The sequence below is a fragment of the Podarcis cretensis genome, assembly GCF_951804945.1.
Source record: "Podarcis cretensis genome assembly, chromosome: 1".
Lineage (NCBI taxonomy): Eukaryota > Metazoa > Chordata > Lepidosauria > Squamata > Lacertidae > Podarcis > Podarcis cretensis.
This window is the reverse complement of record NC_137170.1, coordinates 10969960-10997613: the sequence shown is the minus strand read 5'-3', so window position 1 is coordinate 10997613 and position 27654 is coordinate 10969960. Positions and strand designations below refer to the sequence as shown.

Genomic DNA, 27654 nt, shown 5'->3' with positions numbered 1-27654 from the left:
TAACAGATAATTCTAGTAACTTGTACTGTAATATGAAATGTTTAATTTTAGAGCTGCCAACTTTGTTTCGTTCTGCAGCTGCTTATATTTTCTGTTCCTTACACTTGGTCAACTTGCAATTAGCAAGGTATGGAATACTCAGTAATTTAACAGATGATCTCATATATTGTTTGAAGGCACATAAGAATCTGCTTACATGGGTTTCTGCTGCCTTGGGTGTAATGATGGAAGAAAGGCTGGCTATAAATGTAATAAAATAAAATAAAAACCCTGTTTTATTTGAATAGCAAGTGGAATTTGTCGAGCATGTGCCAGAGCAGGCTTTATGTAGGACAGATGAACATATTCCATGTGACTGACGTGAGGCCTTGTCCAGGCAAACTTTGTTGTGAACCTTCAAGCCAGGCTGCATTAAGAGGGAAAGGGTGACAGAAGCTTGGCCATGCTATACTTAGCTACATTTAAACAAACCTCACATAGGGTAGAGGAGGTTGCAAAGCATGTAATCTTGGCTAATGCCATTTAGCTTGCCCGAGGCCTAATAAAACCAAGCGGTCTTCCCTCTTCTTCCTCTGAAAGTAGATTAACAATGAGAGAAGTTGGGAAGCACTTGACAAGTTAAATACACCTTGTATGTTTTTGAGTATGGTTGACACAGTGAACTTGAGTACTCATCTCCATTGTGGTCATTCACTGATTCACCTTGTGAAGAACTACTGTGTTAGACACAAGACACTTGATTTCTTAAAAATGTCAGGTACCAGTAACTCGAAAGTTAAGGCAACAGTTCATATGGGCAAGGGAGGATATGGCTTGGCTAAATAGGCCAGGTATCTGATGAGAAATAGTTGTGGGAGGCCAAGAACAGGAACGTAGAATGTTGATCATGTTCATTCTCAGAAATGAGTTGCCCACACTAAGTTTGTGCAGGGTAGGCTTTAGAGCTATATAATGCAAATTAATAATTAAAAAAATGGAGAGTAGGAATTGGAGTGGGATTGGCTCTCCTGTATCACTTGACTCTCAAACTCAGCAGTGCCTGTCAGCCTGATCTGAAATAACGAGAGTTTTCTTGAGTGACAAGCAGCTATAGTGGCACAAGGGCTGGAGGAATTGGTTCCTGTTCCTGAAGGGCTCCTGAAATAAAGCCCCTCAGCACCTGATACAAGAAGTGCTTAGCTACGACTCCAGATTCCATCCAGATTGATGCTTCTTTCTAAAAATTCTCATCAGGAATCTGACACAAAAACTTGAGTTTTCAATTCCAAAATTTCCTAATGATCTGAGTCCATCATCAGCCTGCCCTGTTCTACCAAAACAAAAATGATCTTCAGTGTGTTGAATTACCTGACTTTCCAAATATTTTTGTCAGCCTGTGTGGCATTTTGATAAACAAATCAGTGTTGCATTTCAATATTAATAGAATCTTTTCAAAGCTCATGGGTCTGCAACTTCAGTTGCATTTTGCATGCTATGTGACAACATTGAAAGTGTATGATCATAGGGAGGTTGACTTCGCCGTTAGGTGGTTATAAAAACTTTGGCAATTCACAGATCAAATGGTGGCTAAATGTGTTAAAGTTTTAGGCCAGTTGAACTACAGTTCAAAGGGTAGTTCTAATTACAAAAACCCAGATTGTTTAGTTATTATGAGTAGGGGAAACAATATTCTAAATAAGCTATTATTTATAGCTTGCTGTAGTTGACAGAAATTGAACTGGGCCCTTCTGCTTGCAAAGGATGATATGACTGACAGATCTATGATCTCTCATTGTGCAGATATAAATTTATGTCTGTGATGTATAAGAGATCAAATAATTACTTTCAGATTTTGCTTGGAACTTCAGGGATAGCATGTATGTGAAGGCAATGGTTTTAAAACATGGATATAGTACTGGCCAGGGGATTCCTTCTCATAACTGTGGAGTTCATGTGTACTACGTAGGGCTGGGCAACAAGAAATACACAGCATTAGTTATTGGAAGGCACCATGATACAATTTAAAAAGTTGGCTGCCCATCTACATAAAACATTATTGACATTGTGGGAAATTTGACCATGGTCAGTTGACTAGCTTCTCAAACCTTTAAAGACATCAGAAGGCATGTAGGGGCGATCAGATGCAGGTGCTGGGCTGCCTCCACCTTCCCCGACCCCAGCCCCTTTTCTGCCTGATTGCCTTCAGGTGGTGTAGAGGCTCTGATGCTGAGGTGGGGGCTCCTTTGAACTTTTCCCTTGAGGGGAGCGGAGCCACGCACCCCTCAATGGAAAAGTGTGAAGGAGCCTCCACTTCCCCAGCTGAACAGCCCCAATCCAGCTCCTGCTCCCATTCAAGGAGGAGCAGGATGGGGTTCTCACTCCTAATACAGTGGTACCTCTAGTTACGAACTTAATTCGTTCCGGAGGTCCGTTCTTAACCTGAAACTGTTCTTAACTAGAGGCGTGCTCTTGCTAATGGGGCCCTCTTGCTGCTGCTGTGCTGCCGGCACACGATTTCCGTTCTCATCCTGGGGCCAAGTTCTCAACTTGAGGTAACTCTTCTAGGCAAGCAGGAGCAGGGTCAGGGATCTCTCAGCTGGGGATCTCTCATGCTCCCCAGCTGAGCAGCGCCCATCTCGCTTTCAGCCCTCCGGACGCTGGGCTGAAAGCGCCTCAGGTCAGTTTCTCCCAGCACACTGCCAACTGGGGCCAATGCAGCTTGTTTCAGCATTGGCGTTTATCGCCAAACGGCAATGTTTTGCTGGTGATACATCACATTGTTGAAAGCCTGACATCGCCCAGCCCTACTCCGGAGCAATTTCTGAGCATATATGGGAGCATACAGCAGGGAGATGAGAGCTAGAAGTCCCATTGTGTAAGCAGGTGGACATCATTCAATGTCTCCTCATATTTAGTACAAAACAATGCAGCTCTTAATTATTATTATTGGAAGAAACTTGTAGTCTGAAATGGTAAACTTAAATATCCATGTATGTATACATTTCTGAGAATACTTTTTTTTAATAAATAAATCCACACAAGATTAACTGGTTGATAAAATAATTGGAAAATAAGCAGAATGTGGTCACATCAGCCTTCAAGCTTGCAATGTATATGAAGAGCACATTGTCTGCGGTTGGCCTTTGTTCTATTTAGAATATTATTCTTTGGTCATATAATAGGAATACTGAGTTTCATGTGGTGTATAATTTTTCACATGCCTGTAATGGAGGAACTCATTATACAGTTACGGGACTGACAAAATGTTTCAGATTTCTTGATACCAGCACTACGTTGCACAAGGGTGAATAAATATTTAATAATTGTGTTTATATATTGTATTTCTTAAGTGTTCAGAGCATGTCACATACTTTACAGGGCTGCTGTTAGGGTTACTGAGATAATGTAGGTCTGTATTTGTATCCCCGTATTGCTTGGGGGGGACCTAGGTTAAGAGAATTGTGATTTGTTTAGTTTAGGCAACCTAGCAAATTAATGGCTGTAGTAAGATTTGAATGGGGACTTCCTTAGTCATAGTTCTGTCCCTTTTGAAAGTAAGTTTAACAAAGTGCCTAAGTGCTAGCAAAACATTACCTGGAGATGCCCCCTCCCCCGATTTCTTCATCTTGGACTTTTAATTTTTTGTACGGAAACTCCCGATGGGCTAAATATAGATAAATTCAGGGCTTTTTTCAGCTGGAACTTACCGGAACTCAATTCTGGAATGAAAAATTTTGTTAAGTAAAATGAAAATAGTATGTTCATATCAGACAGGTTTTAGATGCAGATGTGGGAGGTGCTGTGGATTGGGTGGGTTTAAGATTACCTAATGAATGGGAAGATTTGAAGTGGGGATTTCTGATTTGTAGTTTAGTTTGTGTAGCCACTGTGCTACATGAATTTTAAAAAAGGTTTCTGAGTTTTGGCCATTTGCTTCCCTTCTGTGAGATGGTGATGTTTGAACCCATATCCCTGGAGGCATAAAGTAAGAAAGACGTCTGGAAATTTATTGTTCTCAGATTTCATATTGGCCCAATTTGGACACAGCATTGCATACTTCAGCGAACTGCGAATGAGAGTGTTGCCCATATGTCTTCTCCCAAGCCACTTCCCAGTTATCTGAATTACAGTTCCCCGTTACATCTGAAATGAGAAACGGTGGTTTAACGATGGCTTATTAGGGTGGATCTGTGAACCGTGTCTGCAAAGGCCCTTATTCATGTATTTCCAAGGTTTTAAGGATCTTGGATTTAATACCTTGTTAACTACTTTGATTTGTATTTTAGCAAACTTAAACCTAGGTTCTCATCATGGCCAGTCATTTCTGTAGCTGCAAATTTGTAAAAATACACTTCAATGGTCTTACTCCTTCAAATGTTTTATTCAATTTACCGGTATATTACTCTTGTTCATAGCTTCTATCTATAGTCTTGCTTCAGTATTTGTATTATTGATCTATACATTAGAGAAGAGGTATGAATTACTATAAAGATTTATAAAGATTATAGGTCTTACCCAAACTGTTGTTTGTTCTCCTTCTGAGGCTGCTTTAAAATTGGCCTAGGGTAGGGTTGAGACAGTCAAATTGCCAACAGTTATTTACCATGATCTTAGCAAATAATTCCCTTTTGTTAGTGACAGCCTTTTTATTAAAAAAAACCCCAAGATCTATAATGAAAGGTAGGCTGCCACACTCATAAGGGCATTATTGACTGCATACAAATATATGGCCATGGTAAATACCACCTACATATGCACACACACATACACACACCCACACACACACCAACATATCTAAAGTTAGCTTTTAATAATGGTTTTTGACAGTTTCTGAAAGCTTGCCTTTTCCTGTGAAAAGACTGCTTTCATCATAAAATTAGCTTTGATAATATTACTGTGAGATGCATTAATCATGTTTGTTGCCATAGTGAACAAGTATTAAGCGCTGTAGAAGTTATCTGATAGAGGCAGTGGAAGGATTTGTGAAACATGACATTAAACCATGGTTTAAAACAAGCTATGGAGGAAACAAACCATGATCTTGGGTTTGGGGTAACACAGATCTTTAATAAAAATATAAATATTTTTTTAAAAAAACCAAAACAAATAAAAGAGCAGACTGGCGTATTTTGTCTGCAGTGGGAATGTCTTGAGCAGCCTGCATCAGCATGCTCTTTGTTCACATCAAACCATAGTTCAAAAGAAACCATCACACAGGGCTAGCTGAGCAGTGGCACTGCATATGTTGTCTGATTCAGTTTCCATCAGCCCTGCCAGCATGATGGGTGATAGTTTAGGGGATTATGATAGAGGACCAGCAACATCTGGAGTTTAGCTATCCCTGATTACTCTGACTTGTGGACCAGGCCAGTACCTGTCATGTGCTTGTTCATGATTAATTATAAGTGAGACCTGCAATGAAATTGTTCTGTGTGGTGAGCTCCTTTTCAGAGTTCCAGCTATGCCTTTTAGGCTGCATCATTCAGTTTCCTCAAGTTTTCTGCTAACCATCTCAACTGGTCTTTTTACCCCTCCCCTTTTTAGCCCCCCCCCACAGTTTTTAATTACTTATGAAAACAATTGAGTTCCCCAAGCTTGCTGATATCTGGCTCTTTTGCATCAATGTGGCTCTTCTGGCTCAGCACTCAATTCTCCAATTGAGTTTACCATTATTTATTTATAAAAGTATTTCTGTAATGCCGTATCATAAAATATCAGGGCAGTGTACAGCATTAAAACATAAACACCATTAAAAACAATACAGATAATCAAGAATTAAGAATTAAACAGTTACACAGGCCTGCCATTATAAAAAGGTTCATAGATGCCTGAAAGTGAAATGCCTGTTGATTCTGTGCTGGAAGGATGTTCTGCTGCATGGGACCAGTGGCATTAGATGCTAGTTGGACTTCTGCAACACATGTGGCAATTATATTTGCTTATATGATGATATTGTATTAGTATATATGGTGATATTCGTAGGCTAATTCAAGAGCAAAATTGCAGAGCTAAAACCATTAGTAATACTGTATTTTTCTGTCTATAAGACGCCCCCATGTATAAGGCACCTCCTATTTTGGGGGACTCAGATTTAAGAAAATGGGAGATGTATCTGTGTATAAGATGCCCCCTATTTTTTGACATTATTTTAGGGAAAAAATCTAGTCCTATACACGAAAAAATACAGTAATTCTCTCCAGGGTCAATGAAAGGCTGAAGACATAGCTAAATTAAAATGGCATGGTAGAAATGATTAATGTTAGTTCCATCACTTTAGATAAAGGATTTTGCAGTAAATGTGGGGCTTTGTTTATAAAATAAGGGAGGTAGATTTGATACATATAGGAAGAAATCGAGGGAATAGACAAATGCTTAGAAGTAATGACTTGTGTAATGCAACCTTCTTTGTAATGGATTGTCTGAGTAATATGAAAAGTAGGAGTTTGCAACTTGGAGGGTTGGTGGAGAAGGCAGACAGATGACATTGGATAATGACAAGAAGAAAGAATGGGCAGGCCGCGAGAGGGCTCCAGGAATATTTGTCCTATACTCAGAAACAACCCATGGTTCCATGAAGCCCCAGGCTGCGATGCAAAAGTGAGCCTTTAAGACATTTGGGCATTAGTATCACAGATTTAGACATCTGTACTCATTGGTAGATGCATGGAAATAGTCCCATCTTACCTGCTTGCCTTTCATCTGACCAGAGCAGATTGTAAACTTCACCTTGTTAATAAAAACCATTTTTCTTTCCTCTGTAGTGCATTGAGATAGATTTAAACTTTGACAATGTATTTAAAGGGGATTGGTAAATACATGATAAAAGGTCGTGATGGAAATGTATTGTTGGTCTGCAGTTCTGGAAGGAGAGTCTGTGTGCCAAAGTTTGAGAACCACAGATTAAAGCACAGGAAACTTTCCAAAGCAGAATGTTGTATAGGTAGACCGTTTGTTAAGGGGGAACCTGCAGGGAGCAGTTGTGAATGGCACTCAAACAGCTCTTGAAGTTAGGGCTGTGATTTACTCACTAGGTAAGTTGTACAACTACTCAGGGGGGTGGTAGTAATTTGCCTCTTAATGCTATCATGCTAGTCTGAATATGGATCGGCACAGGTGGCGCTTTTGACCTCCTGCCAGAACATCATTGATTTAGGTGGAACTCTGGGTAATTAAAGGACTAATAATTGTGTCAGGAACAGGAATTATTATGTAGACTGAAAAGTTAATGTCAGAGGTAGTTTATTGAACTGGGGGATTCATCCCTATTTGAACCTTGTATTCCAAAAAATAATACACTTGCTTCAGGATGTTCTCTCATCTTGTAGAGAAATAGTTCATATTCTTGTAGCTATCTTTCATGCATTTCTGAATTTGTCTCTTGTGAAATATCTGTTCACTAATGCTAAAATTCCTGAACAAATGCTACTAAATTATGTTTTAATATACTTTACATTATATTTTTTTTACATAGGTTCTGTGCATGCCCACTTACTTTTGTAAGTCCTACTGAGTTCACTGGGACAAATTCCCAGTTAAGTGTGTATAGGATTGCAGCTGCGTATCTTTTCTATCTGCTTGGTTGGAACCAGAGAAGTGCAAACAGAACTCTGCTTGCATAGTGAGGCTTTTCCATAACTCTCCTTGGTGCATCTTCTAGTGCTCCTTGAAAGACTAAGCATGAGCCCCAGAACTTGAATTGGGCCCAGATGGATACAGACAACCAGCATCATTCTTGAAGAATAGGACTAATAATTCCTTTATTAAATTTCTATCCTTTCCCTCCTCCCACTGGAGCCCAGGGTGACAGTGCTTCATATATCCACATCAGATAATTATTGTCGCCAAATTCTCTCCGCAAGTGTTCCAGTTTATTTTCAAGGGCAGCTTCATGTTCAACAACATTATCACAGTAATTCATGTGGAAATTACCAGATTATGAAGCACTGTAACTAATCTATCCCCATCCAGGAACCTCTAGTTCTCTCATGGTAGGTGCAACCTGTCTGGTATAGGAGGAACAACACGATTCAGTTTCGCCCATTTTGGTACCGTATCCAGACAATGGTTCAGTACCTGCCCCATTCTCAGCCAACTGATGACAGGGAGAAATAGAGCTGAGTGTCATCAGCACACTGATAGCACCACCCTCCAAACCCTTGGATGGCCTTCCAGAGTTGCTTCATAAAAGCATTGGGCTTGGGGGATGGAACCTTGCAAAACCACACAACGCTTATGCTGAAACCCTACAGTGAGCTTTCTGCAGCTGACCCTGCAGGTATGAGCAGAACCACCTTGACACTGTGCTGCTTGCTCCCAACCTGCAGAGCCAGTCCAGCAAGATGCCATGATCAATGGTACCCAAAGCCACCAAGTAAGCAAGGAAAATCACACTTCCCCCATGTCTCTCCTTTCAAACTCTCGCCTGAAGCCAGATTGAGATGGGTCCAGATAACTAGTTTCAAGGTCTCTTCCAGCTCTGTCATTCTGCCTGGATGTTATGGGTGGTTGCCATCCTGCTCCAAGGTAGCAGTGAAGCTGAAACAAACCACACAATTGAATACCATAACAATAGTACCTAAATAATTCACCTATTAAGGGAAGTTTTACAGCAATAGAAGACAATGTGTTCTGCACCCCTGCATATTTTTTTTCCAAATTTGAGCAGAAGGAAGTATACATTTGGGGCCCACCTGATGATCTTAGAGGTAGGCAGGATGGGCATAAAGTGGAATACTTTCCCTCAAGTATTCTGGGCTTGATGGCTCACATTATTAGCTCATTAATGTCCCACATTTATGGGCCATTTTTTGCATTATATTTCATTGAATGCACAATTTTATTATTTTTATTACTGTTGTTATTATTTATTAAATTTATAAACCACCCTTCATCCAAAGATCACAGGGCAGTTTATAGTAGTAAAGTAGTAAAGTAGTAGTAAAGTAGTTTATAGTAGTAAAGTAGTAGTTTATAGTAAAGGGTGATTTACAGAATATGTCAAAAAGTACAGAAATGGTCTAATAACAATGACATAATAACAATCTCAACAGAGCAAAAACGAGAAAACATAGTGGAATTAAGGCAAAACATCACATAGACAAGAGCTGTTAAAATGGTTGCTTAAAATAGGTGGGAATAAAGGTAAAAATATGAGAATAACTACCAGGGATTAATCAACTTTCAATTGTGCTATAATGCTGTTTTCTCCTTGCAGATTAAACCCAAGTAGCATTTAGGAACATCTAGGGCAGATAAAAGTCATATAGAAGCCATACTATGGCTAAACATTAAATTTCATTAAAGTTCACATTGCAGTTGGCGTGCTTGGGAATATAGCTAATTGGTACATAGAATCATAGAATTGTAGAGCTGGAAGGGACCCCAAGGGTCATCTAGTCCAACCCCCTGCAGTACAGTAATCTTAGCTAAAGCATCCATGATAGATGGCCACCCAACCTCTGCTTAAAAACCTCCAAGGAAGGAGAGTCCACAACCATATTTTGAAATTTCCTGTTCAAAACGTTTTGTGAAGAATTTGATGCTCTTGAGGTATAAAAGAGTTCAGTGATGTGAGGCCCCTGAAATATGCCTACTGGCTGCCCTAATTAGGAAACCAAAGGAGTAAAGGGGAATCTGTGGCTGGTCAGTCTGGAGGATACTTACAAGTATGTAACTGGCTACTTTTTATTGATGAATCTTACAAGTATTGTGGCAAGAAATGCTGTGTGTGTGGGTGTGTGTGTGTGTGTGTATCCTTAGTCTAGTCAACATCTATATTCATTGGATGAGTGAATTTTCTGGTGTTAGAAATTCATTTATCCCTTCAGTTTTGCCAAAACTGATTGTATAAGCCCCTCTTGTGAATCCTTTAAGTAGTTAGAATCATAGAATCATAGAGTTGGAAGAGACCACAAGGGCCATCGAGTCCAACCCCCTGCCAAGCAGGAAACACCATCAGAGCACTCCTGACATATGGTTGTCAAGCCTCTGCTTAAAGACCTCCAAAGAAGGAGACTCCACCACACTCCTTGGCAGCAAATTCCACTGTCGAACAGCTCTTACTGTTAGGAAGTTCTTCCTAATGTTTAGGTGGAATCTTCTTTCTTGTAGTTTGGAACCATTGCTCCGTGTTAGGTTAGGTTCTATCTAAATGAAAAAGTATTAACCCCTTCAGCCCTTCTTTGGAGGAAGGTTATGATTTCTTTTCCCGTGTTCTATACTTTGAATCTCATCTGCCATTCTTTTGCCTTTTCACATGGTTTGAAGTATCCACTGCCGATTGGATAGCCTCAGTATTCACCCTTGACTGATTCTCACTTATGAATATTAAGTTACATTGGTTCCAATGGAAACAGCCCAGTTTTTGCAGTTCTCTGCTTCTTGTTTTTAAACCAGTTTACTGGTTCACACAATTTATATCACAGCTTGCCATCTTCTTCCAGGCATACCTCATTTTATTGTGCCCCACTTTATTGTGCTTCACAGATATTGCCCCTTACAAAGACGTGGGTTCAGGGGCAGGCAGCCCAGCCACTTCCAGGGGAAGGAAGCCCCCTGCAGCCTCACCCCTCTTATGGCCACAAGGGTGGGGCTGGCTAGGGCTGGAACTGGCTTTCCCCCCTCCTGCCCTCAGCCAGGGAGGTGGGACTGGTTTAATAGACTGCAATATAGTGTAAACATAACTTTTAGATGCACTGGGAAACAAACAAACAAAAAGGTGTGACTTGCTGTATTGCGATATTCTCTTTATTGCAGTGGTCTGGAACCGAACCTGCAATATCTTCAAGATATGCCTGTGCAAAGTTTCTTAGGTGCCTTTGGGGAGGAATTTTGTCAAAAACCATTTGAAAACCCAAATATATAATGTCTACCACTCACCACATCTAAAAGTTTGTTGACATTCTCAACCAATTCTAAAAGGTTGGTTAGGCAAAACTTCCCTTTTCAGAAGCCATGGTGATCCTTTCTTTAGTCTTAATAATGCTTCCCAGCAATTTAACTGGAACATCACTAGGCTCACAGGGCCTGTCGTTTCCTAGATTCATCTGGATTAAAAAAAACACACAAATCAGTGTTGTGTTGGCTGCCTTCCAATCACTTCTGATAAGGACTTTGCCAGCCTTTTAACTGAAATATGTAAATCAATTTCATTTTTGAGTTTAAGAACTCTTGGGTGAATGCCACCTGGACTAAGAGACTGACTACTTTTTAATTTGTCAATCACTTCTAAAATGGCATCCTCTCACCTCCATTTAACATAGTTCTTCAAATGTACTCCCTGAAAACGATTCCGGAATGTGTATGTCTCTAACATTTTCTGCAGTGACTTGTGCAAAATAATTCATTTAGTTTCTCTACAGTTTCCTTTTCTTTCAGCATTCCTTTTTAAACCTTGTCATCCAACAGTTTTACTGCTTCTCTGGCTGGTTTTCTGATGCATTCTGTGTGGCTCACAGACCCTGTTAGAATCCTGGGAATCCCAGCTTTCATTTAAAAGCTGTCATGCTTGCAAAGATAAGCTTTAAAATGTGATGATGGCATATCCTGTGAAAACTGCAAGCCAAATAAAAAAGCACCACAAATGATCCTTTCAGACCTTGCTGTTTCTAAGATCATATATGTTTTCAGATTTGAAATTCCTATAATACCATAGTTGGCTCATGGTTTTCTCTGTTGCCTGAGTTGGGTAACTGTAGTAATTGCTAAGCAGGATAGACAATGCATGATTTCACATCGTGGTTCGTGAGTTTGCAGAATATGGTTGTAGTATACTATGGAAGTAAGTGGAGAGTAGGAAATGTGATGCCTGAATTGGGCTCATACATATGGGTAAATAGAGTACAGTTTGTGGGGGACTTGTTGTTGGTATTCATCTGTCTTGAGAGACAATGAGATGTACCTCCGGAGCGTTAACAGAACTGAAGTTACTTAAAATGCCACACCTCATAGCCACAACATTCCTGCTTTACTCTGCTGTTTGAGTGTGCATATATCTTTGGATAGGTTTCTCTGCTGAATGCCAGGCCTGAAGATTTATGAATGTCCTGTGCTGTGCTCTACAAGGAAGATGCCTGGGGAGGTTTGTCATAGTCCGGGGGCTGTGGGTGCCCCCCAGGCGTGTTCCAGCAGTGACTTCCCCGGGGCATAATCCTGAGCAGTGTGTATTGATGTCCTGGGCTGCGTAGAGTACAAGACTCCACTCTTGGCTTCACTGATGTGGTCCAAAGGAAAGCAGAGCAATACGTTTGGCACCAGCTTGGCTGCAAGAGCTGCTGAAAGGAGGTGTACAAGGCACCATCCAGCTACCTTAGAGACTGCACTCTGGATTTGTGTAGGGTTTACTCCCTAGCCCTTTCTTCTCCCGAAGATAGCCTGCAAAGAAGTGGAAGTTTCAGATCAGAGTCTTCCTTCTAGATAGGCTACTTTCCTAGGTTGACAAATCCCACCTGCCCCTCACTTCCCTCTATAGCAGTGATGGCCAAACTTGGCCCACCAGCTGTTTTGGGACTACAACTTCCACCATCCCCTAGCTAAGAGGACCAGTGGTCAGGAATGATGGGAATTGTAGTACCAAAACAGCTGGAGGGCTAAGTTTGACCATGCCTGCTCTACAGCATGTGCAGAAACTGCCTTATTGACCATTTGAACCATTATTTGTCTCATCCATTCAATCCGCTGGAGCCTGTCTTCACATGTAGGGGAAGTTCCTAACTCATCAAGGGTTTGAGAGCCATTGGCTACCCTAATCTCGTTTAGCTGGCCAGTAGAAGCCATTACCTGGAGTGTGGCCTCTGTCACATGCTGACCGCTTCTAGGAGCCTGAGTGCAGGGTAGGGACCAAAGGTGGACAGTCTACCCCAGAAGGAGCATGACTCATCCCTCACCAGAGGTAGTTGTTGTTGTTTAGTCGTGTCCGACACTTCGTGACTCCTGTCTTCCACTGCCTCCTGTAAAGAGGCAGTACTCCTCACCTAACACCCCATACACCCCAGTAGGGGACTTAGGAGTAAGATAAATGGATGGAGAACCATATAATCAGTAGGCTGTGTTTCATTTCTGCCTCTCTTAAGTCCAGAAAGAAATGATGTTAGGAACGCAGCAAGCTGCCTTATACTGAGTCAGTCTATTGGATCCATCTAGCTCAATAGTGCCTACATTGACTAGCTGCGACTCTCCAGGATTTAAAACAGCCGTTCCTCCCAGCCCTACCTGGAGATGCTGGGGATTTAATCTTGGACCTTCTGCATGCAAGGTGGGTGCTCAATCCCTGGGCTAAATCCCTTTGGCTACTCTTGATTATTTTTGGGGAGGTGGATTGTAGCAGTTCCCAGTTGTACATGAAGCAGAAGGCAGGAACTGAATCAGATTCTTTCAAGAATGTGATCTTTAAATATTGGGATAAGAATAGTAGCTGATTTGTGTATCCATAACCTGATGTTCAGGCATGAAGCTGTTGTTGTTGTTGTTTATTTTTTGACAAAGGTTGAGTTGTGTCACAGTGGCTGGCAAGATAAAAACATTTAGTCATTGGGAATTAGCCAACACCGTGTGAGTGGTTGACAAATTTGGGCAACAAACCTTTCCATTCTTCCCAATTCCCAGGAAACCTTCTCCAGAGGATTGGTGAGGTGCGGAAAACACACTTAATCATGCATTGTGGGCTGAGTTGTATAGGACAACAGTAGAGCCACAATATACTGTCTGGCAAGAGAAATCTATTAATCATATTCGATGGCTAATTTAGAGACAGCAATTGGACATTCCTACATTTCAGTTTGTGCTATATTGTTCAAATTATTATTTAGGATTATGGCATTGGTTTTTATTTTTCTCTCTTTCCCTGTTACCTCTTACCACTTTTCTTTCTTAATTCCACAACCTTTGTCCCTTTCAAGGTTTTAAAATCATCTTCTTTAGTTGTAGTGATTAAATGCAGCCACTAGAGTGTGACATGTTTTTTAACCTTTGAATCATGCCTAAAACACTTACACGAGGTTAGTATTTTCAAATTAGTCATATGTTGTATATGTTGGAGAAGTATATATGTTGGAAAAATGTGTAGTATACTCCCTTTGTTGACTTCTTAATGAAGAAGCAAATGTTGCTTGCTATGAAAAATGTACAGCTCTTTAGATATAATATTTAAGTCTTAAGTCTGTGATAAAGTATTTTGGACTACAACTCCCATCATCCCTGACCATTGACTATGGTGGCCCAGACTGAATTGCAGTCCAAAACAACTCAAGGGCTCTAGGTTGGGGAAGGTTGTTGTGGACAAACTTGAAAAAAATGAATAAATCTCTAACCCTGTTAAAAGTTCTGTTGAGGAATCTTTCATAATAGTCAGCTGGTAGAACCTGCTATATGTGAGAATCATGCTTGTTCTTGAGGTGTGGAATGTTGGAAGATGTCAGGTGCCTTTGATGAGTTGAAGGTATGGCCAGAAATGTCTTTAAGGGACATCGTGTGTAAGAATGGCTCTGAACACAGATGAGAGGTATGTTGGAATTAGATTAAAAACTTGAAAATGATTTAAAAAATGCAGCAGGATCAACTTCTCCCACAATCATCCTTTTATTCAGGTTTGTGTCTAAGGACTGTTTCACGTGTCTGGTTGTACTCATTGAGGAATCATGGAAAACCCTCAGTTGTGATTGATATTCCTATTTGTTAACACTGTTTGCTGCACTGTTAGTTTTAGGCTTATATGATTAAAAAAAATGTTTTTCAAAGAAGTAATGTATGTCAAAGCCATTAACCTTTTATTTTTGTAAGAAAATGCTGCCCATTTGGCAATACAGCCGTGCTGTTTTTTAATGAGAGAATTGAGTTGGAGATCAGGAAGGGAGAAAAGTAGGATTTGCAATTAGGAGGGAAGATGGAATATATTCACAGGCTTTGCAGACACCTGAAAGACTGGACTGTTTTGGAAGCTTAGGAGGGCATGATAATTTTTTCCTTAATGAGGATTTTTTTCAAAGCCAGGTAAAGCGTAGGAAGCAGAAAATCCAGTTTGGAACACATATGTTAGTAGGAGTGAATGAAAATGTCAAGGCTGATCTGATGGGAAAAAGGAGCGATGGAGTGGGGGGTAAAAACTGGGAAATTCCAGCAGCTACAATGTGACCAGGGCATAGGTAGTGTTTTAATGCAGAAAATATCTTTTATTCTTTTTTTTTATGTGTTCCAGGGATTGGTCATTGACATTGAAAACAGATGTCAGGAGTGAGCTCTAGTATGAATTAAACCCTGCCCATAATCAAGGATTATAGAGGGTGTTCTGGAGCACTCTGTTTGCTGTGGCATTGGGCCAGAGCAGAGGCAGCCTGACCAGTCCCTGAGTGAACTGAAGGTTTCAGTGGCTGCAGCAGATTGAGAGGGAAAGAACCAGAGCTTTGTTTCTTTCCACCTGCCTTTGCTGCTCATTGGGCTCCTCTTCTCCTCCCCTTCCCACCTGTTTTCTCTTGTGCTTCTGCTTTTCCCTATTAACCAGCTCATGCTGTGGAATTATTTGTATCATCACAACTTCTAAAGTATTTTCCAAAGTGGATTTAATTTAAATCAAATCGATTTAAATCACAATTTAAACCACTAGTCTGTAAGACTTGATTTAAATCATCATCATCTTAATATTTACAACCAGATGAAGGTTTCATTTTTGGAATAATAAATTTTCAGACTAGTTTTTAAAAATTACTGATTTGGTTATGCTATTAGAACTACATAGACAAATAATTATGAAATTATTGTGAGGTTTGATAAGTGAACTATTTATAATTTGACAACATTTCTGCTGTATTGGAAGGAGAAAAATAAACAACCATTTCCTTAATAACAATTTAAACAATTTATTTAACTAAAACACTAACATTATAGCATGTGTATCTGATGTGGTTAGAGACTTTATTGTATGGACAATGTCAGGCGAGCCCTGGGAAGAAGGGCCTGGAACCAGTGAACTCTTATTAGTTGACTGGCAAGCACTTGAAGGTCTTGCTAAAGGACTTACAGATCCCAGTTACTGTTTATACCACCACCATCATCCTTTGGATTTGCTTCTACATTCAGGTGCCTATTCTGTACAGTTAAGTGTTAGTGCAGTTGTTGGAACCCAGTAGGATTGGGAAGAGGGTGCCAGCCCTGAAGTGCCATCAGCACTTACCTCAAGTCTGAGTTGCACAGACATGCAGCTGACTTGCACAATTACAGTGGTACCTCAGGTTAAGTACTTAATTCGTTCCGGAGGTCCGTACTTAACCTGAAACTGTTCTTAACCTGAAGCACCACTTTAGCTAATGGTGCCTCCTGCTGCCGCTGCGCCGCTGGAGCACAATTTCTGTACTCATCCTGAAGCAAAGTTCTTAACCTGAAGCACTATTTCTGGGTTAGCGGAGTCTGTAACCTGAAGCGTATGTAACCTGAAGCATATGTAACCCGAGGTACCACTGTATTACACAAAGTTCCCAAGACTTGTGGTGTATTCTGCTTACAATGTTGCACTTTCATTTTTACTGTTTCACACTTTTAGCTACTTGTGCAGGCCTATTCCACTTCCATTCATTGAACCTCTTGGAATTTAGCATTTCAGAGGTATGGGGTTGATTCTCTGTATATAAATTTGCAAAGGAACAATGGGATTAAGGGTCCCCCCCCCCTCAACTCTGTATGTTTATTTTATAACATTTTCCTGTGAAGAAAAGGCTTGTTATCTCTGCAGACACAAATTCACACTTTTGAGAACAGCAAAAACAAGCATCTGTGCTAATATCTTCTCATTAGAAAAACTGCCCCAAATAATCTTACAGAAACCTCTGGAAGAGCATGACATTGTGAACGGATTAATGGAATTCGTTTACCAAAATTTTTAAACGTTGCATATAAAGCCTCATGCTACATAATTAAAAACAAATCCTTATTTCCTCATGAATAGCCTTTGGATTATAATGTTACTTAAATAGGAAAGTATCTTTAGAAAGATTTTTCTTCCAAAGCATTTTATTTTAAAACATCCGATTTAAATAAAAAACATTTTTTTTAAGAAAACCATTGATTTTTATCCACCCTGGTATTTTCACATGTTGCTAATTCAGTGTAATCGTTCATAAGTAATAGTTCTCACCATTGTGCTGATATGATTTGAGGTTGTAAGATAATGTTAACCCCCAACACATTGTTTCTCTGAGCAGTTATATAGGGTAGACCAGCAGGAGGACTGAAGCAGTTCCTCCTTTCTCTCATCTTGGATAAGGAAAACTGAATCCTTTCCTTGGGCGCTGGGTAGGTAATCCTTTTCAGCCTGAGAGCCACCCTGAAGGTGAACCAGCCCTCTTAATTCTGGCATATGGACAGTCAACCTTGCCATGCTCATATACATACCAATTTCCCTCCCCTCCACCCCACAAACACTGGGCTAGGAAGAGGTACTTGCTTCTAGCCAGGTGCTACAATGAGGAAGAAAAGCAGCCAGCCCAGCGTTCTCCTCTTTACCCAGTAATGCAAGAGAAGTGCTCCCTTTATATTGGAAAAGCACACCTCCTTCTGGTGTGTCATGATTGCAAGAAGCTCTTAGAACATGGGGAAAAGAAGGGAGCTCTCCTTCCTATTTCCTGAACCTCTAAGACCAGTGACGCCACACCAGAGGGAGAAGCGGTACTTTTCCAAGGTACAGAGAAGTGCCTGATATTGGCAGAGGGCTGGCAGGCCGCTAGAAGCAGCTTTGGAGGCTGGATCAAGTCTGTAGGCTTATCAGCCCATCCATATGCTATAGAAAACATGTAGCTGCAAACATCTGAGAATAAAAAATGATAAACGTAAATAAAACAACACAAACCTTTAAAAGGCTAGAACAAATCCCAGAAGAATTGCATTTGTGTCATTTTTTGCCCTTTTTTTTTTAAAAAAATGTGTTTTTAGTATATTCGGAAGTTTAAATACATAACACATTTGTGATTTTGTTGCTCTTGGAAATCAGAGGCTAAAACTTACAATATTCATCTTGTCATCTTTTGTTACTTAATTGTCTGGTTTAGCCCCTCCCCTTACTTTAATATGCAGAAATGTAGACCTTAGAATGAATTCTGTGTTGTACACATGTGAGGGTGACAGAAGGGTTGAAGATGTTCTGACAAAGGCAAATGGTATTTGGCATGAGTTTGTTCTGAAAATTTGACGAAGACAGTAATATAACTTGCCCATGATTCTCCTGTATGAAGCCATGTCTTCCCTGTGGCTAGCTGTGTTAAGAACTCTTCAAAGGTAATAAACAATGTGACTGTATTTGTTCAGGCTAAGTGGAATTATAAAATAAGCTTTTTGAACCTAAACATTGATGCGTTAGGTTATGTGTGGTGTGGTGTAGCTGGGTTTTTCCTTTCTAGAACATGTCTACTGTAACAAAAGTACAGAAAATTGTAAACAGCTGTTTCCCCACTTCATTTCTAATACATTTGTCTTTATAAATTTATATTTGGATTAGGCATTTCTGTTTCAAAATAGGCAAAAGATTTCACAATTATTTTCAAGATTTCAGACGTAAAGAGGGAAGAAGGAAGGAGGCAGAATGAGACAGAGATGTAAAACAAAGATTGATTTTGATTTACTTAGGGGTCTATTTCTGGACCCACATTAAAGCTACACACATATTGAAAATAACATTCCCATATGAGAATATTTGTATTAATAATTCAGACATACCTTGTTCTTGCTGCCACTGTGTTCTCCTTGTCTTCCCAAGAAAGGGAAGAGTATGATTTGGAACAAGTTATTCTGTCCAGAGGATGAAAGAATGGTTGTAGATGAACAGTATTTCCCCAAAATTCTTCCTGAGGTTCTACTACTCCCACAATTCAGACTTTGAACAGTCGTTGTTGGGTTCCTTTTTTTTACAAGAAACTTAAGACATCTTGTTACTGTTTGAATAACAAACTTTGTAAGTAAAATGGATGTGCAGGAAGCAAGGTTGCATATGATTATGAAATAAGCCATTTCTGTTGAATGATTGGTTAATTGAAATGTTGTATGTCATCCTGTTTGTCTGACAGGTAATTTTTTATTAGTCATTCCTTAATTATGAATTTATGCATGCAAGTACTGTGTTCACCTCCAAGTATATACACAGGAGAGGAAAGCATGGTGTTAACAGACATATCGGCTGTTGGAGCCTAGCCTTACGAGCTTCTTTGGTGAAATATCATGATTCTTCTTTCATAATGGCGTTTTTTTAAAAAAATGGATGTGACAGCTGGAACCATCAGTGGAGTAGATGAGCTGTTTACTCATTCCTGCCTCACACACTGTTGTGCTTCCTAAACCTTTTTCTTGCCTTCTCATCTGAGAACATAGGCTTTACATTTTTGGCAGGTGAGAACATGCCTCGTTGATTTGACTGCCAGCCGTGTTGGGCGTGACTTCGGGTGGGGGAAGGTTGGGGCCCAACAGCCAGCTACCTTCCTGATACTTGAGATTAAGGGTATTGTGTATGTGTGTTCCCCCCCTTTCTCTTTTGTGGAGCTGGTTCTTGCCTAATTAGGAACTTAGCTTGTTGCTTAAATTGTTAAGTTCTTGGGAGGAAGGCAAGTGATGTGCCTCCCCACTCAACTGGGCAGAGTGGGATGGGGGCCAGTTGCAGTGCTTCTGGGTAAGGGGAGGTATGGTGTGGGAGGAGGGGCAAGCCAGATAAAAACATAAAGGTAAAGGACCTGGATGGTTAAAGCTAGTCAAAGATGACTATAGGGTGCGGCACTCATATTGCTTTTCATGCCAAGGGAGCCAGCGTTTGTCTGCAGACAGCTTTCTGGGTCATGTGGCCAACATGACTTCTGGTGCAACCGGGCACCATGACGAAAGCCAGAGTGCACGGAAATGCTATTTACCTTCCTGCCACAGTGGTACCTATTTATCTACTTGCATTGGTATGCTTTTGAACTACTAGGTTGGCAGAAGCTGGGCTAGAGCAACAGGAGCTCATTCCATTGCACGGATTCAAACTGCCGACCTTCCAGTCACATCCTGAGTGTATATCTGAACCTGATGTTGGGCAATCAGGACAAATGAGAGATTCTGCTAGTTTACTATCTGCTTTGCTGCCCAGCAGTCTCCACTGGGCGAGCTAATAGAGATGGTCTTGAGAACTCCCATACTGTTGGTTCTAGGAGATTTGAGGCATCCATGATGAGGCTGTCAATTCTGCAGCATGTGGCCTGCCACACTCAGGATCTGGTTTTCTGAACCAGGCAGGAAGAAGGTAATCTGAGATCAAGCGATATTAATACCAGGAGCTTGTCATGCATGGATCATCTCCTATTGAGATTTAGGATTTCAGCTGCTTTCCCCCTCTGCAGCGGTGTACAACCAATCAGGGAGGTCTGCCCCCGGTGTCTGATGGATCCAGTTGGTTTCCAAACTACGCTTGGGGATTTTCTAACTGATAATGGATGTTATAGTTGCTGTAGCCCTGACAGATTTTTGGAATATGCAGATGAGCCAGCATGTTGACATGATGACTTGTTAGAGCCCAAGTGGCTCTTCCTTATGCTCCAGAGCTTAGGGTGATGAAACAAGTATTGTTTAAACCAGTGCGGTCCAACTTTTTATACCAAGTGGGCAGCAAAAGTAGTTTGACATGGAATCCATGAGCCTCATACTGCCTTGTCACGTGGGGATCGGGGGAGCGAGGCCAAAATGTGACGCTCCCCTAGCCCTTTTGCTGCCTTCCCAAAGCTGGGTAGGTGAGGCGCTAGGCTTTGGAAAAGAGATGTGAGGCTCTGGTAGGGTCCTAGAGCTCTCCTTCCTCCAGGAAAAGGTATGTCACGTAAAGCGCTAGCTAGGCTTTTGGGAAGGAGACTGGACTCTAGGATTCTGTCAGGGCCCAAATATTGCTGATGGCTGCCAAAAAAAAAGCCCTTGAGGGCCGCATGTGGACCACCCTGGCTTAAACACAATTGGAGACAACTGCAGTCAAAATGAGTGCTCATCAGGCCCAATCAGTGGCACAGGTCCGCACTTTAAAACTCTCTTTGTTTCGTTCGGGAGCTTTGCCTGCAAAAACCTCTTTACTGCTGAATCTGAGCATACGTCAATCCGTGGAAAACCTGAGTTGCCGTTTATTGCACTTCAGCTTTAAAGAGTGGGATTTCACGGGCAAAGCTCTGGGGTGAAAAAAAGAGTGCTCGCACCTGGAGCTTGAAATCATGGACCTGTGCCTGGAAAGCATGGCAGTTGGTATTTTTAAAGCTGTAGCTTCTGTACTCAGCCCTACTGTGGGGGGTGTCTAGGTACAATGGGTTGTAGTTTTGAGAGTTCTGTAAGGATTCTTGTATATATTCTGTATTCAATGCTATTTCTCCAAGTTTTTGCTTGAATCAGTGAAGAGGCCATTGGTGAGCTACTGTGCTGTGGAGAAAGGAAGTTATGGGCCAGATGGAAAATCTGCATTCCAGTCATTGCTAATTCAAGGGTGTGTATTTGCACATCCAAGAGAGGAGGAAGTCATCAATCTAATTAATGAAAAGAAATCCTCTTTCAAATAGTGCCTTCAAAGAGAGAACACCTTTTAAAAGTCACTCGACAAAGCTAGCAGAGATTATCTTGTCTTATTTCAAAACTCCAAATGCACACATTTGTTTGTTCCTTCTTGAAAAGAACATATGGGGATAGTAGTCCAGGAGGATCATCTCTGGCTTGCTTTCTGTCCTGCCTTTGTGGCACAAATTTATATAGCTCAATAAATTGATGTATTTTAGCTCCTTAGCCTTAGAGAGCTCTTGATGAGGTTCTTTCTGATTTATACAGAATAGGTGCACTTTCCCTTCAGATACTGTGTGCTCAGTCATAATTAAATTAAATTAATTTATTTTAACATGCTTCCTAATAATCAAGAGCTGCCATGATTGTGGTTAAGGCATTTGACCACTTCCCTGATTGCAGGTTTCAGCCTCCCTGTATCTCCTTACGCTGGATGGCTACTACTAACGCACTTGTGTCACCAGACTGGAAAAGTTAGCCATAGCACTAAGTCATAAATATTTGGTGCTTTAATCATTCCAGTACCTTAATCAGGTGGTGTGTGATTCAAACCTAGGAATTTGGGGCCTGATATTTCTTCCAGGCTTCCTCAGAATGTTGATGAATTGAAAACATAACTTTATATTGGAATAGCTTCTGATTGGCACACAAGAAGAGTTGTGTGTGGTGATAAAGTCTCTAAAGGCTTTGGCTAGGATGGGTAAGTGTGGAGCAAGGCAGGCAGCAGTAAGACACAGAGCCCTTGTGGCTAGTCTTACCTCCAAATATATGAGGTTCTTTGCTTCTGAACGCCAACTGCTGGGAATCGTAAGCTGGAGAGTGCTACTGTGCTCATGTTCTGTTTGTGGGATCCCTGTTGGCATCTGGTTGGCCACAGTGAGAACAGGATGTTGGAATAGATAGGCTATTGGCCTGATCCAGCAGGACTCTTGCTCAGCAGGAGCAAGATTGACCTGTTTATTTCTTCTGGGTAGCTCCTGAAGGTTTTGCTGATCATCTTGCAGTTTCTTCCTGTGGATATTGGAGATGATGTGTCTGTTTGAGATTTAAAAGGAACTCCGGGTTGGTCCTTTTGAAAGTTTAAAATATATGCATTTAAATACAGTGGTGCCCCGCAAGACAAACGCCTGGGAAGACGAAAAACTCGCTAGACGAAGGAGTTTTTCGTTTTCTTAGCCGCTTCGCAAGACGCATCTCCCCATGGGCTTGCTTCGCAAAACGAAGCTTGCCCCGCAAGCTCCAGGGATAGCGGGGAAGCGCAGCGCGTCTTCCCCGCTGTCCCCGGACCTCTTTTGAAGCAAGGGGCGGCGGGGAGAAGATCGCTTCTCCCCGTTGCCAGCCCCGCAATCTCCGGGGACAGAGGGGAACGTGCGCGCCTTCCCCTCTGTACCCGGACCTCTTTTAAAGCAAGGGAAGGGGCGCGCGCGCCTTCCCCTCTGTCCCCTCTTTTGAAGCAAGGGGCGGAGGGGAGAAGATCGCTTCTCCCCGTTGCCGCCCCTTGGTTCAAAAGGGGTCCGGGGAGAGAGGGGAAGGCGCGCGCCTTCCCCTCTGTCCCCGGAGATTGCGGGGCAGGCAACGGGGAGAAGCAATCTTCTCCCCGCCGCCCCTTGCTTTAAACAGGTCCGGGGACAGATGGGAATGCGCACGCCTTCCCCTCTGTCCCCAGACGGTCTCCATAGGAACGCATTGATTGATTTTCAATGCATTCCTATGGGAAACCGTGCATCGCAAGATGAAAAACTCGCAAGAAGAAAAAACTTGCGGAACGAATTAATTTCGTCTTGCGAGGCACCACTGTAATTTTATAAACGTTAAAATTTGTGTCATTTTTTAATAAATTCTAAGTTCCATAGCTTCTGTCTTGAAAAGAAATTTCAATTAGAATATTTAAAATGCATTTCAGGAAGATGCATCTTCGAGTATCTTGTCTGGCTTGCTGACTTCTGCAGAGCTTTCTTGGATTATTCAGTTCTCTTAGATTGTTGCTTTGTCCTCCCAAGTACAGCTCACTCAGCCTGTCTTTCCTGCTTATGATGATTTTTCCATTCTTATGAAGGCGTCCTGTGTGTGCTGCTAATCACAAGGAAAATATGGTCAAACTGCTAGATGATCCAGTTCATCTGATCCAGGCTTAGAAGCAAACTTGGGAGGTTGTAAAAGCTGACTCAAACAGAAGGTGAACTTTTAAAGCTCCCGAATTCTTCTCGGATATGTGATCAAAGTCTGATCTGGAGAAGAATTCCTTCCTTCTGCCATTTTCTCAAGCCCACGAAACGCCTCATTTCTAGGGCTGGGCGATAGATCAATATATTGTCCAAAACTGGTTTGAAGTCTATATCATGATATCAGTTTCATAATTTTTGACCTGGCTACAAATCATGATATATGTGTGTGTGTGTGTGTGTGTGTGAGAGAGAGAGAGAGAGAGAGAGAGAGAGAGAGAGCTAAAAATCACAATGTGGGAAATACTGTGAAGCCAGCCAGTGCCTCTATATAGCTTCATCCTTATTTCAGGCATTGTGATATATCAGTATATCACGATGTTTAGCTGGTGGTATATCACAATGTTGACAACCAGATATCGTCCAGCCCTACTGTTAGTCTCTACATAGTTCCATCCTTATTTCAGGCATCATGATATATTGAGATATCGCCATGTTAGCTGGTAATATATTGCAATGTGGAAAAAAAGGTATTTCCCAACCCTATCCCTTTACTTTTTCATTTGTGGTAGAATCTACAGTGGAGGTGAGGAGGAGGGTAGTTTCCTTTCTTCTACCCTGCCCCTTTTCCTATCACCTTGATATGCTAAGTAACCTGTGCTTGGGGGATTTTGGGTCATGTGAATTTTCTAAGCAGCTGCTACAAACACCCTCCTCAACATGTGCACCAGCTGTTGCTGCTGCCATTTTAAAGTTAAGACAATGGAAGATGGTGAGTGTGTTTTGGTGGGTATGGTTTTTAGGGGATGCAACATAGTAAATCGAAGGTGAATTTGGAAGAGCTCACCCACCCATGTGGTATAGTGGTTAAGAGCGGTAGACTCGTAATCTGGTAAACCAGGTTTGCGTCTCCGCTCCTCCACATGCAGCTGCTGGGTGACCTTGGGCCAGTCACACTTCTTTGAAGTCTCTCAGCCCCACTCACCTCACAGAGTGTTGGTTGTGGGGGAGGAAAGGAAAGGAGAATGTTAGCCGCTTTGAGACTCCTTTGGGTAGTGATAAAGCGGGATATCAAATCCAAACACCTCCTCCTCCTCCTCCATAACTATTAGGGGAAATGCCGTTATTTTAGCCACAAGTTGTAAATGCCATAGTAATACAGACTTTCCAGATTTTCACGTTAAACTAATCGAAAGATTACATAAACACTCATTGGCCATTTAAGAAGTATTCTTATTGGAAATTATAAGAAGCCTCCTTCTTGAGAGAAAAGCGATGACAAACCTAGACAGCATCTTTAAAAGCATAGACATCACCTTGCTGACAAAGGTCCATATAGTTAAAGCTATGGTTTTCCCCGTAGTGATGTATGTAAGTGAGAGCTGGACCATAAAGAAGGCTGATCGCTGAAGAATTGATGCTTTTGAATTATGGTGCTGGAGGAGACTCCTGAGAGTCCCATGGACTGCAAGAAGATCAAACCTATCCATTCTGAAGGAAATCAACCCTGAATGCTCATTGGAAGCACAGATCCTGAAGCTGAGGCTCCAATACTTTGGCCACCTCATGAGAAGAGAAGACTCCCTGGAAAAGACCCTGATGTTGGGAAAGATGGAGGGCACAAGGAGAAGGGGGCGACAGAGGACGAGATGGTTGGACAGTGTTCTTGAAGCTACTAACATGAGTTTGACCAAACTGTGGGAGGCAGTGGAGTGCATGGCGTGCTCTGGTCCATGGGGTCACGAAGAGTCCGACACAACTAAACAACTAAACAACAACAATTATTGGAGCTAAAATTCAGCCAGAAGTTACACCTTTCCTCCAGGGCTTAGCCCAAGAGCATGTGCAGCAATAGATTGCTATTATTTTGAAAATAAATTTAAAATTCCTCATAAAAATAAATGTTAAACCAGAAAGAAAATCATCATTATCATCATCTTTATTGTTATTCTGGAGGAGGGAGAAACTGTACAACAGCCTGACATTGTATGGCTGGACTTCAAATACTTTTAATACTGAACACATAACTTGTCTTGTGTTAAAAGTACTATATTTGAATTTTGGTTGTGCATTCAGTCACGTAAATGTTACCTAGTAAGATAGTATCTGTCTGCAGTTTATTTGAATGATACATTAAAAAAGGCAATATGGGTTAGATGTATATTGAAAATTACATACCTGTCTTCTCAGAGATTATTGAAAAACATGTGCCTATCTAGCATCAAAGCAGAGTTAGTGTTGCTCCTGTAGTGCAAAGGTTGATATTTACCTGAATCTATTTTTAGGTCCTGTGTGTGCAAGCTTCATTGAATTTGAAGAAGTACAGAGCAGTATTGGTTATTAGATTTTTTAAATAAACCTTTAAATATTTAGGAATGTGATTGTGGCATGGGCATAGCCAGTGAGTGTATAGACTTTTGGGAAGGCCCGTAGAAATATAAATACGTGTGTGTGTGTGTGTGTGTGTGTGTGTGTATTACGACAAAAAGTACAGATCTTTGATGCTTATCTGACTTTATGAGGCAGATAGTCAAAAAACAGACCTCTGGCACGTGTGATACCACAAGGAGTGTCCCCCTTCAGGTAACCTGGTTCTGAGTAGTTGCTTTGTATACTAACAGCAAAACCTTAAGCCTGTTCCGTCAGAGGGAGTGTAACCCCATCCAGTAACTGGTCTGTATCTTAGACAGTGGAGCCACTCACCTACAGGGCCTCTGTCCTACTGCCACTCAACTCCAGTTTATTGGCCTTTGTCCAGCCCTACACTGTGTTCAGACACTGGTCTGGGCTTGTGCAGCCACACCTGACTTGGATGTCATAGAGTTGAGCGTCATCAGCTTACTGATGCCTTTTTTCTCCAAATCTCCTAATGACTACACCCGCCGGCCTCATATAAATCTTAAACAGTGTGAGGGACAAGATGATACCCTGTGGGTACCTTAGCACAATTGCCAGGCAGTCCCCTGAGTCTGCTCTCTGAAGCCAAACTGCCACAGATGGGACACAGTTTAATTCCCATCTTACAGAGCTGGTCCAGGAAGATTCTGTGACCAGTAGTGTCAAAAGCTGCTGACGTTGAGTAAAAGCCCCTCTCAATATAGGTATGAAATACATCCCAGTTCAGAATGTAGGATGCTCTGGTTTCATTTTTCCGAAGGTAAGATTTTAATCCCTATGGTTATGGAAACATTTTAGACCATGGGTAGACAAACTAAGGCCCGGGGCCCAGATCTGGCCCAATCGCCTTCTAAATCCCACGGACGGTCCGGGAATCAGCGTGTTTACATGAATAGAATGTGTCCTTTTATTTAAAATGCATCTCTGGGTTATTTGTGGGGCATAGGAATTCACCCTCCCCCCCAAAAAAATATAGTCCAGCCCTCTACAAGGTCTGAGGGTCCCCTGCTGAAAAAGTTTGCTGACCCCTGTTTTAGACCATTGTAGTCTGGGCTTCTTAAAAGTAGAGGAGGATATTGGAGTTTTCCAGTGATCTGTGCTTATGCATGGACTTATTATCCTGTTTTTATGCTGCTTCTTTATTTGCCCCCGTGACTCTATTCACTAAAAGAGAATGTCAGTTGGGCAATCTGATTCCATTTGGGACTTTAGCTGTTGCATCAGAAGAACTCCGAACATCACTCTATTAAAATCTCTCTAAATTAAGTTGCTAGCTAAATTTACCTTGGACCCTTTACAAACATTTTAAAAAAACCAGTGCACTTTAGTGTTCTTTGGTGTTTTCAGTAGGAAAGTACGGTCTCCTTTGCAAGCCTATATGCGTGTGCGTGTGCTTGTGTGCCGGTGTGTATACGATTGATTGGAATATCAGAACTGGAGGGCTGTGTGTGCTCTTTGCTAGAAACAAAACCAACCACATCAAATTGACTGAAAAGTTGTAAGGAAAAGCTGAATTCTCTGATCTGTATACATATACACATGGGAGTAGATCCACAGGGGTGGGTGGAAGGTGACTTTTTCACCCTCTTTTCTC

The 27654-nt window shown here is 41.5% G+C and overlaps 1 protein-coding gene and 1 long non-coding RNA gene across 6 annotated transcripts in view; one reads left to right on the top strand and one right to left on the bottom strand.

Annotated features, from left to right (window-relative positions):
- PPP2R5E (protein phosphatase 2 regulatory subunit B'epsilon) overlaps positions 1-27654 on the top strand; it is an 89282-nt gene that overhangs the window by 17296 nt on the left and 44332 nt on the right. The gene's annotated exons all lie outside the window — the stretch shown is intronic.
- Positions 4089-18888, bottom strand: LOC307209038. Its single transcript, XR_013835294.1, has 3 exons — positions 18673-18888; positions 4495-4539; positions 4089-4122 (listed from the first exon to the last, which is right to left on the bottom strand). It is a non-coding gene; the product is annotated as an uncharacterized lncRNA (long non-coding RNA).